The sequence below is a fragment of the Euprymna scolopes genome, chromosome 6 (genome assembly GCF_053919585.1).
Source record: "Euprymna scolopes isolate OS-2025 chromosome 6, ASM5391958v1, whole genome shotgun sequence".
Classification (NCBI taxonomy): Eukaryota; Metazoa; Mollusca; class Cephalopoda; order Sepiida; family Sepiolidae; genus Euprymna; species Euprymna scolopes.
Genome location: NC_136487.1, coordinates 42,122,337 through 42,139,163, shown reverse-complemented (window position 1 = coordinate 42,139,163; position 16,827 = coordinate 42,122,337).

Sequence of the window (16,827 nt, the reverse complement as noted above, 5' to 3'; positions counted from 1 at the left end):
CTTAAAATATTGCAGCTAAAAGTAAAATTTGAATATTGATAAATATTTTATTTTATATATGTATTTGCATATTTTATATATGTATTTGCATATGTTGTCGTTTATTGTTGAGTTAGAAAGGGTGTCAGTCGCTGGATTGAACTTATTTTCCCCCTATTATTTGCATATATTTATGTAGTGAAAATTGTTTGAATAAAATTAATTCATTAGTTAGTTAGTTAGTAGATGGAATTAATAATTTTATAATTTACATAAAAATTAATAATTTTATTATATCATAATTAGGATCATTAAATTCATTTTTATGTAAATTATAAAATTATTAATTCCATCTACTAACTCGAGAGATTAGCTAATCTTATGAGATATAACTTAAAGCGCATCTGCTATAGATGTAGCAGAACGGAAACCATATTGCATATTTCGAAGTTATACTTCATCATCAGTATGACTTTCCTTCTATTTTTCTATTTTTTTGCCATCTTGTTGTTGGACCAGAGAATCAGCAAGTAGAAGTCCGTTTGTTATTTTTACGGTAGTTTTTAAATGTCGGAACAGTGCGTTGGTCACGTGGAATTCACGTTGAGACTTTTGTTCCTTAGAAGTGCTGGTTGAGTTTTAATAAAATAAAATACATATTATATACGGTTGAAGCCAAAACAACACATTATTACAAAATAAACAGACATTTATTTTGTTTGATATTTATATTGAAATTCATAAATATATTTCGAAGATATACTTCATCATCAGTATGACTTTCCTTCTATTTTTATTTTTTTCCCCCACGTTGTTGTTGGAGCAGAGAAGCAGCAAGTAGAAGTACGTTTGTTGTTTTTATGGTAGTTTTTTAAATGTCGAAAAGGTGGGCGGGTCACGCGGAATTCACGTTAAGATTTTTGTTCCTTAGAGGCGCTGGTTGAGTTTGAATAAAATAAAATGATAAAAAATTATAATTTCGTATTTTGTATTTTGCTTTAATATTCCAATTACTTTTGGATATAGTTGATATTATCGCCGAACATATGCTGCACACGTACCAACATATTGATTAGAAAGGAGAGTAAACCGAAGAAATCCGAAATACGCAAAATAAAATACATTGTAAGACATGTCATCGCCCCGATCCAATTTCGACAGCTGGAATACTAATATCTGCATACGATTGAGCATTATTGAAAAGCTTATTAATTAATTCTCTTGCTGAAAAATATTGATCTATCAAAAATAGTCTAGAAACGGTGTCAAATCTAACTCACGAGAAATCTGGCACTGTGAGTAATATTATGCCTAGTCACACAGTGGACAGCTTAAGAGGATAGATTATTCCATTCTGATTCGTGGATACAACTTTTATCTGGGTTCAAGGTTCCACACACACACACACACACACACACACACACACACACACACACACACACACGCATATCTATCTATCTATCTATCTATCTATCTATCTATCTCTATATATATTGAGTAAGATGATTGATAATTTGTAATTAAAATTAAAAATTAAAAATTGGTTTCTCAAGGAAGAGCAAATAAAATCAATTAATTGTACGATCGTTTCGGAACCGATGTTTTTATTGAGTGTGTGTACATTTCCATACGCAATAACTCTGTCAATTTTCAGTCTACAGACTCGAAATTTGATATACAGGGTACTGAGATTTGGGAAAATCTTTGCGATCGGTTTTCGGCCAGAAATTTGGCTATTAAGGGGACAAAGTTCAACGATTTGACTTTTGAGAACTCTACCAAACTCCTCTTATACTTTTGGGTCTAAACACTTGAAATGTTAGATATAGGTTCCGTAGACATGGATTTAACCTAATGATTGATTTGAGCCCAAAACAATAAATATTAAGCGGTTATAACATTGGTCAAAGTTTTAAAAAATTATATATATATATATATATATATATATATATATATATATATATATATATATATATATATATATAGTTAAGATGTGTATTACCTCTCGTTCCATCCGCATTCTACAAATTTCTCTATCCACCCCAGATTGTAAACTATATCGTTTATAAATCACTATACCATTTTGATTGCTTCGCACAAGAATTGAAACTAACATCGTACCTGTCGTGATATTGATTTATGTACTAAATACTGAACTTAAGACCGTTTATTGACTTGCTTCCTATTAAAGAAATTCAATAAATTTATTTTTATTCTCCAAAATAAAGGACAAAATGATTTCGCAGATGTCATTATTCGAACTCTACAATATTGAAAAACTGCCTAACCCAATAATTGAAATATTTTAGTAGCCATCTTGTTTTACAATATTTTTTAAAATTTAACATAAATGAACAGATAAATATTAATTAACATTATATAAATGATCAATGTTGAGAAAATATTTAATTTGTTTATTGCATGCGATTAAAAGATATTATTTATTTTGGGATAACATTTTTTGTAAGTGTTTTTGAATTACCAGAGTTTACGTTTTTTCCACTCTTGTAAACAAATTTATTTTTCTATTTTCTTTTAATCCTCCATGATATTTTCTTATTTCTGATGCTTTGTGTGATAGCTACATTGGCTATATTCACAAAAAACACGTGCAAGACGCTAATGAAAAAATAATATAAATATTAGCCTATATGTTAATAAAAAATGAATTTTAACTCATGATGACGTACTGATTTTTTGTGATATCTGGAATTAAATTTTACAGTATATATGCCTTGAAGGCGATATAAAATCTCTATTGAGCTTATTATTCATAACAATTTTGACTATTGTAAAAGAAATTAATTCGTTCAAATAGTATCCTGCCTGGTACAGGCATTGATAGCTTTGAATCTCCCTCGAGGCATTAATGGACACATTGTTGTCTATCATTCAGAACACTATTCACGCTGTTTCTCGAAAGAGTTTGATGTATTGATATATATATATTTCTTTGCAATTGTGCAGACAGTAAGTTGCAAGTTCTTCCTGTACAAGCAGTCCTCATACTAGGCGATTGAAAATGTATATTTTTTTAAAGATATCAGAAATATATAACTTAAAATATATATATTTTTATATTTACTCAATATATATATATATATATATATATATATATATATATATACATACATACAAATATATATATATATATATATATATATATATATATATATAGTCTTTGAAGTTTTTAACCTTTAAAACTATACCAAAAATACTTTTTATCATTCGTTAGAAAACCATCTAGTCAGTAAGTCATTTAATCACCTGCAATTACTGCATCAACTCGCTCTCGAATTTACTATAATACCAATAATTTATTTTTCAAGGGATCATCAGTTGTTTACCATGAAACACGGTTTCGGGGATTTAAAAACAAAACAGTATATTACATCATAGCTCCCCAGCAGTGTTGATCAAACACCACCACCCTTAATCTTGGGAAGAAGACATGTTACAAACATTTGATCCAATTTCCTATTCTAAATTGCAATTATTAAAATTTTCATACTATAAAAATGAATTTCTTACCTGTGCGATTCATCAATTTCAACATTTAAAATGGATACATTTTTTAATTCTTTAATTAATCCGTCTTGTATTTATAAGATTAGGATTAATCCATTTAACTACTTATCACCCCCACTATGATTAGTATTTAGTATATTTACATTCTTATTTAAAATTAGATATATAAAGGTTAAAAATATTTTTACATATATGCAATTTTTTTTTATAATATAAATTTATTATATGTAATTATAAATACATTTTATACATTGCTAATATAGTTTTGGAATTCCTTTATTAATATAGTCTGGTTTATATATATATATATATATATATATATACATATATATATATATATATATATATATATATATATATATATTTGTACATATATGCGTTTGTGTGTGTTTGTGTATTTGGTGTGTGTAATACCCTGAATAATTTTATTTACAGTTTGTATGACTGCCTTTAAAAATTATATTTGTGATTGAAACTGTTTCTATGAGTTACTTGAGAGTTTCATTATAAGATATATGTCATACCTATGTTATTATGGTATATATGCTTTCATGCATCAACCACAATGGTTACATTTAATTTGATAAATATCCGTGATAATTATTTTATTTTTGAAGAAATCCTTGGTTCTAATCAGGGCTTTTATAGCTTTAGATGTAACTTTGATCAATTTTAAGCTGCGTACTAATCTATTCTAACAGATGAATTTGACGGAGTTAGTTGGTAGTAGTACCTGTGATGTTTTGTAAAAATTATTACACTGGGTAACACTTTATTGACTTTTGAAATATTGTCTAGATGTATACAACTGATGTAGGGCATTTTTGCATTGCTCGATTAGAAAATTGCATCTTTTTTAGTTGGGGGTTGTGTTAAGTTGATTAAAAAAATCTCAGATTTTGTGACAAACTTCGATTAGATTTTTGTGGAATTATCAGTTGATTTTTGTCAATACATATCATCCGAAATATTTTTAAGTAGAAAAATATTTAGCGAACGACATATATGTATTACCTGATAAAACATCAATTACTGTAAACTAGATTGTTGCAATTGATAAATTGCATGGTACTTCATCATTGTTCAAACTTCAGAGCTTGAACTCTTGTTTCTTCGAACTCTTGGAAAGTTCAGCGGCAGGGAGGTCTCTCTTCAGATTCCAACAACGGCCAACTATTACGACTGCGTCCCAGCGACCCTGATACCTGGTCTTCATCTCTTTCAGGTGCTGATGGAATCTCGCACACATTGACACCTGATTCCTTGGAAGCCAGTCCATACATGAAAATGGTAGTGCACCTTGAAGCTGATGATTTTTTAAAGCGGTCAGCATGTTGTTGTTAACAAGTTCTTCGTAATTTGTGACCATATTGTTGTAAAAAAGGCTCTTCACTACCAGAACAAAAAAAAATCTTCCACGTTTCCAGTTCCATTTCGTTGATTGAGTTTTCAAACTCTGTATCTCGTATGAGCTCTCGAATTTAAGGACCATCAAAGATGTTAGCATCCAACTTCTCCATAGTCAATCATGGAAAAACTTGGCATAAGTAAGCGAAGCAGTCCCAGCCCTTACGAAGAGTCTTAATGTACTGCTTTTATGTAGGGAAATGTACACAGACAGACAGACAGTCACACACACACACACACACACACACACACACACACACACACACTTTCACGTATATATATATATATATATATATATATATATATATATATATATATATATATATATATATATTAAAAGAGTTTATTTGTTGTACAGAATTTACAAATGACAGAAAAAAGAATTCTTTTGGACCCTAGACGTCTTTCGCCATCCTCATCAGGAGCAAACGATGGCATTTTTGATCATTTTAAAAAAAGAAAATATGGGGAAGAAATTAAAATTAATGATGAAAATGATAACGACTTATTTACAATTATAATTGTAAATAAGTCGTTCTAATTTTCATCATTAATTTTAATTTCCAAAATGAAATTATGTCGACGAAGCAGTACAATCTATTCCTAAAAGATTTTACTCTTTTTTAAAAATCGTTTGATAGTACAGGGAACAATTGCAACAATAAGGAGCATTAAACATGTTTCTTATTTAACAGTTCTTCCTTTCTCTTTCTTTTATTAATTACTAGCATTTCAACCATGCGTTGCCCGGGTGTTTGCAGGTATATGTAAAAAAAAAAAAAAAAAAGCGCCCAATTTATTTTAACTTTCACCCCTATTATGACCGCTTAACATTTATTGTTTTGGGCTTAAATCAAGTTATTAAGTTATATCCATGTTCAAGGAACGTATATCTAACATTTCAAGTGTTTACACCCAAAATTGTCAGAGGAGTTTGATAGAGATCTCAAAGGAAAAATCATTGAACTTTGACCCCTTAACAGCCAAATTTCTGGCCGAAAATAGATTACAAAGATTTTATCAAATCTCAGTACCCTGTATATCAAATTTCCAGTCTGTAGACTGAAAAGTGACAGAGTTATTGCGTAGGGAAATGTACACGGACACACGGACACACACACAAACACGTTCACTTTTATATATATACTAGCAGTTTCGGCCGGCTTTGCTCGGGCCCAATGTACAGCTTATAATTTTGAGCATATGTATATATTAAAAAGTGTGAATATGTATCGTAATGCTTTTCTATATAATAGGTTAGCTTGACTACTATAGAGAAACATTGGTATAGACCACAGACATCAAAGTTTTTTTTTTTTTGATCCCAATTTTCCCCCTTAACATTTATTGTTTTGGGCTCAAATTGAACTCAAATATTTGACACATGTCCAAGTAACATGCATCTAAAATTTCAAGTGTTTAGACCCAAAATTGGCGGAGGAGTTTGGTATAATCTGCAACGATTTACTCTGTAAACTTTGACCCTTTGCCAGACAAATTTTCCCCAAAAACTGATTAAAAAACTTGCTGCATGTCTAAATACCCTTTATGTAAAATTTCAAATGTTTACACACAAAATTGGCTTAATAGTTTGCTAGAGATCGCAATGATCAAATCTTTTAAACTTCGACTCCTTGGCAGCTAACTTTTTGGCCAAAACCGATTAAAAAGCTTGCCTTTTGTGTGAGTACACTTTATGTAAAATTTCAAATGTTTAGACCAAAAATTGGCCGAGTAATTTGGTAGAGACCGCAGAGGACAATTTAAAAAAAATTGACCCATATAATGACCGCTTAACATTTATTGTTTTGGGCTCAAATCAAGTTATTAAGTTAGATCCATGTCCAATGAACCTATATCTAAAATTTCAAGTGTTTAGACCCAAAATTGTCGGAGGAGTTTGGTAGAGTTCTAAAATGTCAACTCGTTGAACTTTGACGCCTTAACAGCCAAATTTCTGGCCGAAAACCGATGTAACAGATTTTCCCAAATGTCAGTACCCTGTATATCAAATTTCGAGTCTGTAAACTTAAAAGTGATAGAGTTATTGCGTATGGAAATGTACACATGCAGACACACAGAAACATAGATACACAGGCACACAGATACACAGACACACAAATACACAAACACGTTTACTTTTATAGATATACTAGTATGGGTGCCCGGCGTTGCCAGGGTGTTTGGAGGTGTATGCTGAGCAAAAAAATAAATAAGTAAAAAAACACAAAAAAGGTCAATTTTTTAAACTTTGACCCCTATTATGACCTCTTAACATTTATTGTTTATGGCTCTAATCAAGTTATTAAGTTAGATCCATGTCCAATGAACCTATATCTAAAACTTCAAGTGTTTGGACCCAAAAATTGTCGGAGGAGTTTGATAGAGTTCGCAAAGATCAAATCATTGAACTTTGACCCCTTAACAGCCAAATTTCTGGCCGAAAACTGATCACGTCGATTTTCCCAAATCTCAGTACCCTGCATATCAAATTTCGAGTCCGTAGATTTAAAAATGATAGAGTTATTGCGTATGGAAATGTATACAGACGGACACACAGACAGACACACAGACAGATACACAGACACGTTCACTTTTATAGATATACTAGCATTTCAGCCCGGTGTTGCCCAGGTATTTGGAGGTGTATGTTGAGCAAAAAAAAGGTCAATTTTAAAACTTTGACCCCTATTATGACCACTTAAAATTTATTGTTTTGGGCTAAAATCAAGTTATTAAGTTAGATCCATGTCCAAGGAATCTATATGTAAAATGTCAAGTGTTTAGACCAAAAACTGTCGGAGTAGTTCGGTAGAGTTCTAAAATGTCAAATCATTCAACTTTGACCTCTTAATCGCCAAATGTCTGGCTGAAATCGGGTCACATCGATTTTCCCAAATCTCAGTACCCTGTATATCAAATTTCGAGTCAGTAGACTTAAAATTGACAGAGTTTATTGCGTATGGAAATGTACACACAGACACATACACAGACAGACACATTCACTTTTATAGATATATAGACTAGCATGGGTGCCCGACCTTGCGTGGGTGTTGTGAGGTGTATTGCTGAGCAAAAAACAAAAAAACAAAACAAAAGAACCGGTCATTTTTTTTTTTAATTTGACCCCTATTATGACCCCTTAACATCTATTGTTTTGACCTCAAATCAAGTTCTTAAGTTAGATCGATGCCCAAGAAACCTATATCTAAATTTCAAGTGTTTAGAGCCAAATTGTCGGAGGAGTTTGATAGAGTTCTCAAAGGTCAAATCGTTTTACTTTAACCCCTTAACAACCAAATTTCTGGCCGAAAACCGATCACGTCGATTTTCTCAAATCTCAGTACCCTGTATATCAAGTTTCGAGTCTGTAGCTAAAAATTGACAGAGTTATTGCGTAGGGAAATGTACACACACAGACAGACACACACACACGTTCACTTTTATAGATATATTGATAGATAGACTAATAGATTAAACAAAAATATATACGTATACATAAATATATATGGAAACAATTTTTTGTTTACTGTAAAGATTTTACGCAAATATTATGCAAGTATAAATCATGTAGAATATCTGCATGAATATAATTATACGTAATAGTTAACTCTAGATTATTATCGTATGAGAACATCGAAAAAACTAATAGGGAATTAATTAAAATGAATGTTTAAAAGAATATGCAAATTAGCTAGATCTTTTGCTAGTGAATGCGTTTCCACAACACATATATGAATATCAATACACACAAAAGAAAAACGAATTCATAAGCTGTTTATTTTAGATTTTATATTAAATCTTGCATATTTGTTACGTTTCTGTTCGACTTATTGATTCAGTTAAAGATGTCTCTTTTTTATTTTGTATCATACATTTTACTTATTACAAAATACTAATATCGTATTTTGGTTTTCCGTTTCGTCTATATTATTTTACCGTCAACGTTAATACCTATATCTTCTTATGTACAGTGTATTTCTATAAACTAATATAGATTTTACTGCGTTATATTTATTCCCTTTTTGCTAACTCTTCCGTGGTTATTTGCAATATATGCTGCTTAAGTGAATATTTTCTGTTATGGATGGATAACATAATCAAGTGCATTAACTTACATATTCGTTTATCTCTTATGTTTTTTAAAAAATAATTTCATAACTTCGTTTGTGTTTCCACTAGGATATTCCATACTTATTGGCATATATTATCTAAGATAGTTTTATTACATTTTCCTATTTATATTTTAGTGCGATTTACCAGTCGACAGGACAATAATTTTGTTATAACATTCGCTTGTGATATTTAAATGTAATGAATACTTATAGCATAAATATTTTATTTATTCTGTTATCTAATAATATTGTTGCCAGAATTAAAGCATTCTGTTTACTAAAGTCTATTATAACTTATTGCGCAGTTTATATATATATATATATATATATATATATATATATATATATATATATATATATATATATATATATATATATATGAAATTTATTACTGTGAGTCCAGAATGAGTTTACAAATTGTTTCAACTAGAGGAAAATCCTCAAAGAGAGGAAAAATCCAACTAGCATCATCAGAATTCATCTATGAACTCTGATGATGCTAGTTGGATTTTTCCACTCTTTGAGGATTTTCCTCTAGTTGAAACAATTTGTAAACTCATTCTGGACTCACAGTAATAAATTTCCTATATACTGCTCTGACTACACATTGAGCACTTTAGTCCGGTTTTTTTTTCACCACTGGTAAATATATATATATATATATATATATATATATATATATATATATATATATATATATAATAGGACAAAAAGAGTATGAAATGAAGTCACAAAACTATATATTGGTAGATATAGAATGGATCGTTTATTGAATAATGGAATACAAGCAAAATTTGTGAATAGAAGGGACTTCTTATGCCAGGGCATTTCGAAGCCCAATTATTCTCATCAGAAGAGTAGAGAAGGTGCTAGGTAGCATGGGGAAGATGCGGCGTCTAGCGTAGGGTTCATTAAGCACGAAAACGATTAAGAAGAATTATAGAATGTTAAGGGAAGCTTTATTGAATTCTAAATAAATGAGGAGACGTTTGTTATATATAGTATGATATATAAGATTGTATATGGTCTTTAACATAGTGTTGAGATTAAGGAGTATATGTATTAGAGTTAAATTAGGGTGTATTGTTGCTGCGTGGTAATTTATTTTAACAGTTTGTGGGGTGTCTATATTCTATGGAGTGGTAATTTTGTCTGGTGCAATCTAAACGGCAAATATCGGCTATAAAATCGCTTATAATTTGGAGGGGGGTATGCAAGGTTGTAAAATTGAAAGGTAATATGTGGTAATATTTTTAAGTTTCTTCTGTTATGATATAGGGAATATGATTATAAGGGGGCGGTCGGAGACTAGGATGGCAATGACTATGTTTGCGTTTAACTTGATGCAAAAGGTTAAGGATATATATAGATGGCAAGGTGGAGTAAGGAGACCATTACTACTTATAAGAGTGATAAAAATATACCAAACAATAGTAGGGTAATTATAATAGTACAAAAGATAATAATAATGCAAATTATAATAATAGTAGTAATAATAAAAATGCAAATAAAATAGAAGTAAGATTGAAAATAAAAATAAAGATAAAGATAAGATAAAGACAAAATTAAAGATAAACATTAAAAATAATATTACCAATAGTTGTGATAAAAGTAAAGTCAAAGTTAATGTTAATAACAGTATAAATGAATATAATGGAAGCGGTTATGGTAGCAATAGCGGGGATAATAACGGGGATAATAATAATAACAGCAATTATAATGATGATTATAATAATAATAATAAAATAATAATAATAGTAATAGCGGTAAAAACAAGACAGTAATAATAATGATAATAATAAAAATAGTAGTAACAATACTACTACCACTACCTCCACCATAACCACTACTACTACTACTACTACTACTAATAATAATGATACTATTGTTAATAATAATTACTAGGGGATGCGTAAAAGAAAGGGATACAGACAACGCATCACTTGTTCTTTTAAAGAATGTTTTCAAACAAACTAATACTTTACATAAGGAAGCCGTCATATTTCACGACTGCGCATGCACAGTCGTGAAACAGTTGAAAACAGATAAAAATTATGTGGCCTCTTACAAGCAACTTTTCAATTTAGCCTCCTTAGCAGCACCTTTTCCGGATGAACACAGATGAAAAAGATTTCCACATATCTGAATACTCTATATGCTAAATTTCAAGTCTGTAGATAAGAAGTTCGTTGAGTATATAGTGTGAGAAGTATCCTCACACCCATTCTCACTTTATATATTTATATATAATTCGTATTTTTGTCTGTTTGTTTGTTCACAATTTGATTAATATATACAAAACGTGTCTTACTTTAATCTTTCATTTATTTCTATATATAGTATGATACTTGGAAAAGTATACAATTAAGAGATCACCTTATTTGCACATGAGATTTAGAAATATTGAATTTACTAAATAACGGCATCTTAATGGTTTTAGCAAGATAATTATTTTAAGTATTCTATTTAAAATTGTTATTTTTAATAAATTTTAAACAACAATTATATTGATAATATATTTAATTTAATTTATTTTGGAATCAATATTTCCAACAGCGACGTTTTCGTAAAATTTTTTAGAGTTATTTGCCCCTAGATGCTATCCATAAAAAAAAACAAACGTTTACCAAATATCATTTGATAATTTCATTAATTCTTAGCTGGAGAAATAATTCCGTGTAGATAGAAAAAATGTTTGGCTTTTAATGTTTCTTTTTAAGTAAAAAAAAAAACAGTTACGAAAAAAAAACTTTCATTTATTTGTTTTATTTTATTGCTTACGGCAATACAGAAATCGGTAAATTTTTATCACGTAATTCAGCGTCGTTTAATACCTAAAAGTATGAAATCCCTCGCTCTAAATTCCACAATTTACACTTTTTTTTCTTTTTTCGCGTTAATTTCATCGATTACAAACTTTATTTTCTAATTAAAAAGGTAACTTTATACGACGTGACCCAGCGGCGTTTAACCCATAAAAACATGAAGATTTACTTTTTTCAGCCTAATACATTTAAACAGCCTTTATAAATATTATTAGTTTGCAGAAGTGCAAATAAGTGCAAAAAAATTAGAAATTTTGAAAAGAACAAAATAACATGTTAGAGTGGGGGATAACTTTTCTATATAAATTTAACGTAAAATGATCACCCCCTTTTGGCCACCAAGCCTTCAACGAGACATGCCACCTCTAGCATTTTTTAAAAGTTTGGCGATTGAGGGTGAGGGAAAAAACTCGGATGGGATAACATTGGAAACATAAAATAACGATAAATTTAATTATTTTACGAGACCAGTCTCTACTTTCACCTAACAATTTAATAAACAATTTAATAAACAAAACAAACCCCAAAATATGACAAATTCAATTTTTTTTTTGGGGGGTGGGATTACATTAGAAACATAAAACGACAAATAAAAAGCAAATCGAAAAGCCCCCCCCAATAAAAAGCAAATCTAAAATTTCCTTTATTTACAAAACAGCCAGTAAAAAAGTGCCCTTACAAAAAATAAAGGTAAATGTGTAGTTTATCGGCGTAAATTATTTGAAAGACAAAAAAATTATAAAAACTATTTATTTTTATATAAAACATTATTAGACCGAAAAGCTTAAATAAAATAAAAAAAATCATTTTTATGTTCTTTTTTATCATTTTTTATTAGACTAAATGTGCACGCCTTACACGTTTAAAATTTGGCCTTTTTTAGGTGTGGCACATTAGCCTTTTAAGGCCAAATTTGGCCTTTCTACCCTCTTTCATTGCAAAAAGAATATGGCGGCCAAAAACATAGTTCATGAAAGAGCTTAAAAAGGCCAATATAGCAGCCTCGATTAATAAATATAAATGATAAAAAAATAATAAAAATGAAATTTTTGTCTAGTTTTATTACAGTCTTTGGGTCTAACATATATAAAAATAAATAGTTTTATATATTTTTTTTTGTCTGGCCAATAATTTACGCCGCTAAATTACACATTTACCAAAATGAAAAATAAATGCATTCATTAATGTTTATAAAAGTTATTTTTTTAGGTTAAAAAATCGTGAGTTTTCTGAAGACAGTGATCCCTTCGGCCGAAATATCTGGTGGAGATGGTATCAGATACTTCTTTTTGGGGGCGATTACATTCACATGTTTTTATCCGTTCTATTACTTTTTAAATTGTTGTGGGGGTATCCACGTTACCCATGATGAAAAATGAGTTTGTGTGTCAGTTGCAACAAATTCACTTTAAAACGGATGTCTTGTGATTTATTTCCGTTGTGAGTTATTTTCTCCTCATTAATCAAAGAGCCGAGAAGAATAGTTTGCCACCAGAGGGCGCTTTTGCTAAATATCATTGCAATAGTATATATATATATATATATATATATATATATATATATATATATATATATATATATATGTGTGTGTGTGTGTGTGTGTGTGTGAATTTTACAGTTTAAAAGAAAGTAAAATAAAAATTTTCGGTAACTTAACCGAAACAAATGCTACCGCACACATACAAAGACACCCACACAAACATATTGAGAAGTTAAATCATTTTCAAATTATAATACAAACAAAGAGCATACACAATGATATTATAGTTGTTTACAGATTTTTCAAGTCAATGTTTATTTTACATTATATAATGAAACATACAATCAATTTTAACAAATAAACAACAATAGTTCAATCTTCACCAAAATCTATGGGCAATGGAAGCGGAATTATCTTATTAATCTAATTTTAATGTGCATATGCATATATATTTTTACATATAATATTCATTTAATCTGCATATACTATTTTCTCATTGTATATATATATTAACTATATATGAAATGTATATTAATTATAATTGATCCCTAAGATTTTTTTCTCTATATTGTAATAATGCTAAAAATGCTTTAGTTCTATGACTAATTCGTCTAATTAAACATCATTGTCAGCAAACTAAGCAGGTCATTCAACTATTATGAGATTGTACAGTCACAAACTCTTTCCCACTTGACTACAATATGGTTGTTTTCAAATCTAATTCTAACAAATTCTTGTTGAGCTGTCCCCTTAATAAAAATCTGCCTGGATCTAACAGTCGCTACCAGTTAATTTTCACCCTTATTCTCGAGTGACATTTGGATTTTGATAAACGGGGACATCGTTGTACATAAAATCATTTTTTCAACGTTATTGTAAGTTGATTCAATCACTTTCTTATAGTTGTGGGAATTTAGACACAACCTGATTCTCTTTTTCAGCTGAAAGAAGATATTTTTCATATACAGTCAGTCAAAAGAAATGAACAGGTAAAATATTTTCTTTCAAAATTTACCCTTGTGACTTCGGTTGGAATATATAATATATTTATATAAAACAATTTCATTTAAATATAAGAAGTATCATAAACCTGGTAATAGCTCTCAATCCTCCGCCCCTTAATCAAATTCCTAACAAAAGAGCTCCTAAAAATCTCTTTACAAGAACATTTTTAGATGCAAAAATGGTTGACACAAATATTAAAAAATCGTTCACGAAATAACCGATAAAATATTTAATTATTATGACAATATAATATTATAAATTTATGAACAAACTAATGAAACTAAATAAAATTCCTTATCGATTAAGATAAAAACCTATTTGAAAAAAAAAAGTTAGAAAGTTTTGTAATAGGGTAAATACTATTGTGAATATTAAAAGGAAGTATACATTTTTGACACGGTTTTTTGAAAAAGTAATAATGTGCTCAAATACATGAGCAACATTGAAGAACATTTCCCTGTTCAAAATATACCTATGGAGAAACGATGCAAAATAAGGCAATATGGATGGATCTATCGTTCTGTACAAATGTGAACGTCACTTTGCAAATTTAGCGTTTCTTACAAAATTTGTTATCTTTAAAAGTATGTATATTATCAAAATCGTTAAAAATATTTATTAGTGTAGAGTTCCTTTTAACAGATGCCTTTTTTTATTCCATTTTCACCCCAAACGAAGCACAATTCCACTTAGATGCAGAGGGCTACTATAGGGAACATAAGTTGCAGGGATACTATAAAGTTAGTTCAGCAGCAAGATGTCTGTTCACATTACACTTGATATTCTACATGTCAGTACAGTTAGGAAGAAACTAGTAGTTCTAGGGAAGAAACTATTAGAATAAAAGGCTTTCTTACATATAGGGATTTTCACTGTGTTGGGGCAAGATGTGTTCGGGTTTTTATCGGGGGTATTTATGATGAAGTGGGCACAAGGACTTGTAGTTCGTCAGTACTTCTGTCATTAAAATACTTGCAGAACATGCAGAGGGATGCAACGTTTCGTCGATGGGACTGATGTTGAAGCCTAGATGACAATTCAGGACCTATCAGGTTGGCGACTCTCTTTTGAAACCTGTCACGGAGCGAGAGACTAGTAGATGCACCATCCCAAATGTGATAACAATACTTTATACATGGGCGAATGATTGCCTTGTAGAGGTACAGGATACTTTAAGCCCTTGTAATATTCTGTATCTGTTCAAAATCCTGTTCCCTGTGAACGTTAAGCCGAGGGGGGGTGAAAGAAATACTTTCAGATAATGTACCTTTAGCCATAGCTATTGTTGGTTGAGAAGGTTTCTTGTAATTGTTGAAGCTTAGTCTTGGCAGCATTGAATGTGACCATCCATTTATATCCTCATTCCACTAAAGATTGGAGGTTTTCCTCTAGTGTTTCTTCCATTTTCTAAAATATATGTTCATTTGTTTTCCACTCGTGCATGTTATAGAGAGTGGTGTCATCAGCAAATATATCCATCTCAGAGACAATTTTCTCTTGCCACAATTTGATGAAACTCGTTTTAAATGCTAAAATGTCTCTTTCATATTTCCGTTACTACAGTAAAAACGACGATCGATATATCGATCTGTTGCAATATTTTTTGACATGATTCTAGTAGCCATGTTAGTACATAAAATGTTCCACGGTTACAAGAAAAAATGTGCATACTAATGTTATATAGTAATCATAATAAAATACATTTAACGCAGTTTAATAAAATAACACAGTTAACCGGTGTTGGAGTGCGGGAGTTCTTCATATGCAGACATCAGATTTAGGAGAGCATAACAGCAACCTTGCTATTGCTTACTAGATATTTTATCCACGAAGCTATTCAGGGATATGCTTATACTCTGAAAGAAACGCTTATTAATTTCATTGTGTAACATGTTTAAAAAGCATTATGATCTCTTTTAAGAAGAAGTTAGCAAAGAACTACTTCCATTATGTTTAGATGCGAATTGTTCATACATATGAATACACTCATATTTAAGATAAACTATTTAGTATGTTCTTGTACTAAAGCATAAATATTCTCACAAGCACGTAAACCACTTTATATATATATATATATATATATATATATATATATATATATATATATTCTGTTTTAAAATTGAAGACTTTTGCGAAAAGTCTTTCTATTTAACATTTTTCGTTGCCCGTTATTCCTAAGGTGGACAGAGGGAGAAACGTGAGGGTTTAATTTTACTACGGAAATGCGTGTGATCACCCACTGGAAAATCTCGTAAATAAAATAAACGATTTTTTTTATATGAAAGTATAGTGTTTTACCTAAAATAAAATCGACAGAAAAACTGAAGAGAAAACTGTTTAAAGAATAAACCAACTTAGAAAGTGAAAGACCGAAGGTAATTTAGAAGGAAGAAAGAAAAAACGAATGTAAAACATGTTGTTGGAAAAGTTTTTAAATATTCGTCTAACTGTTGTTTTTTATTCAAATAAATATCTTTATTTTCGCAGA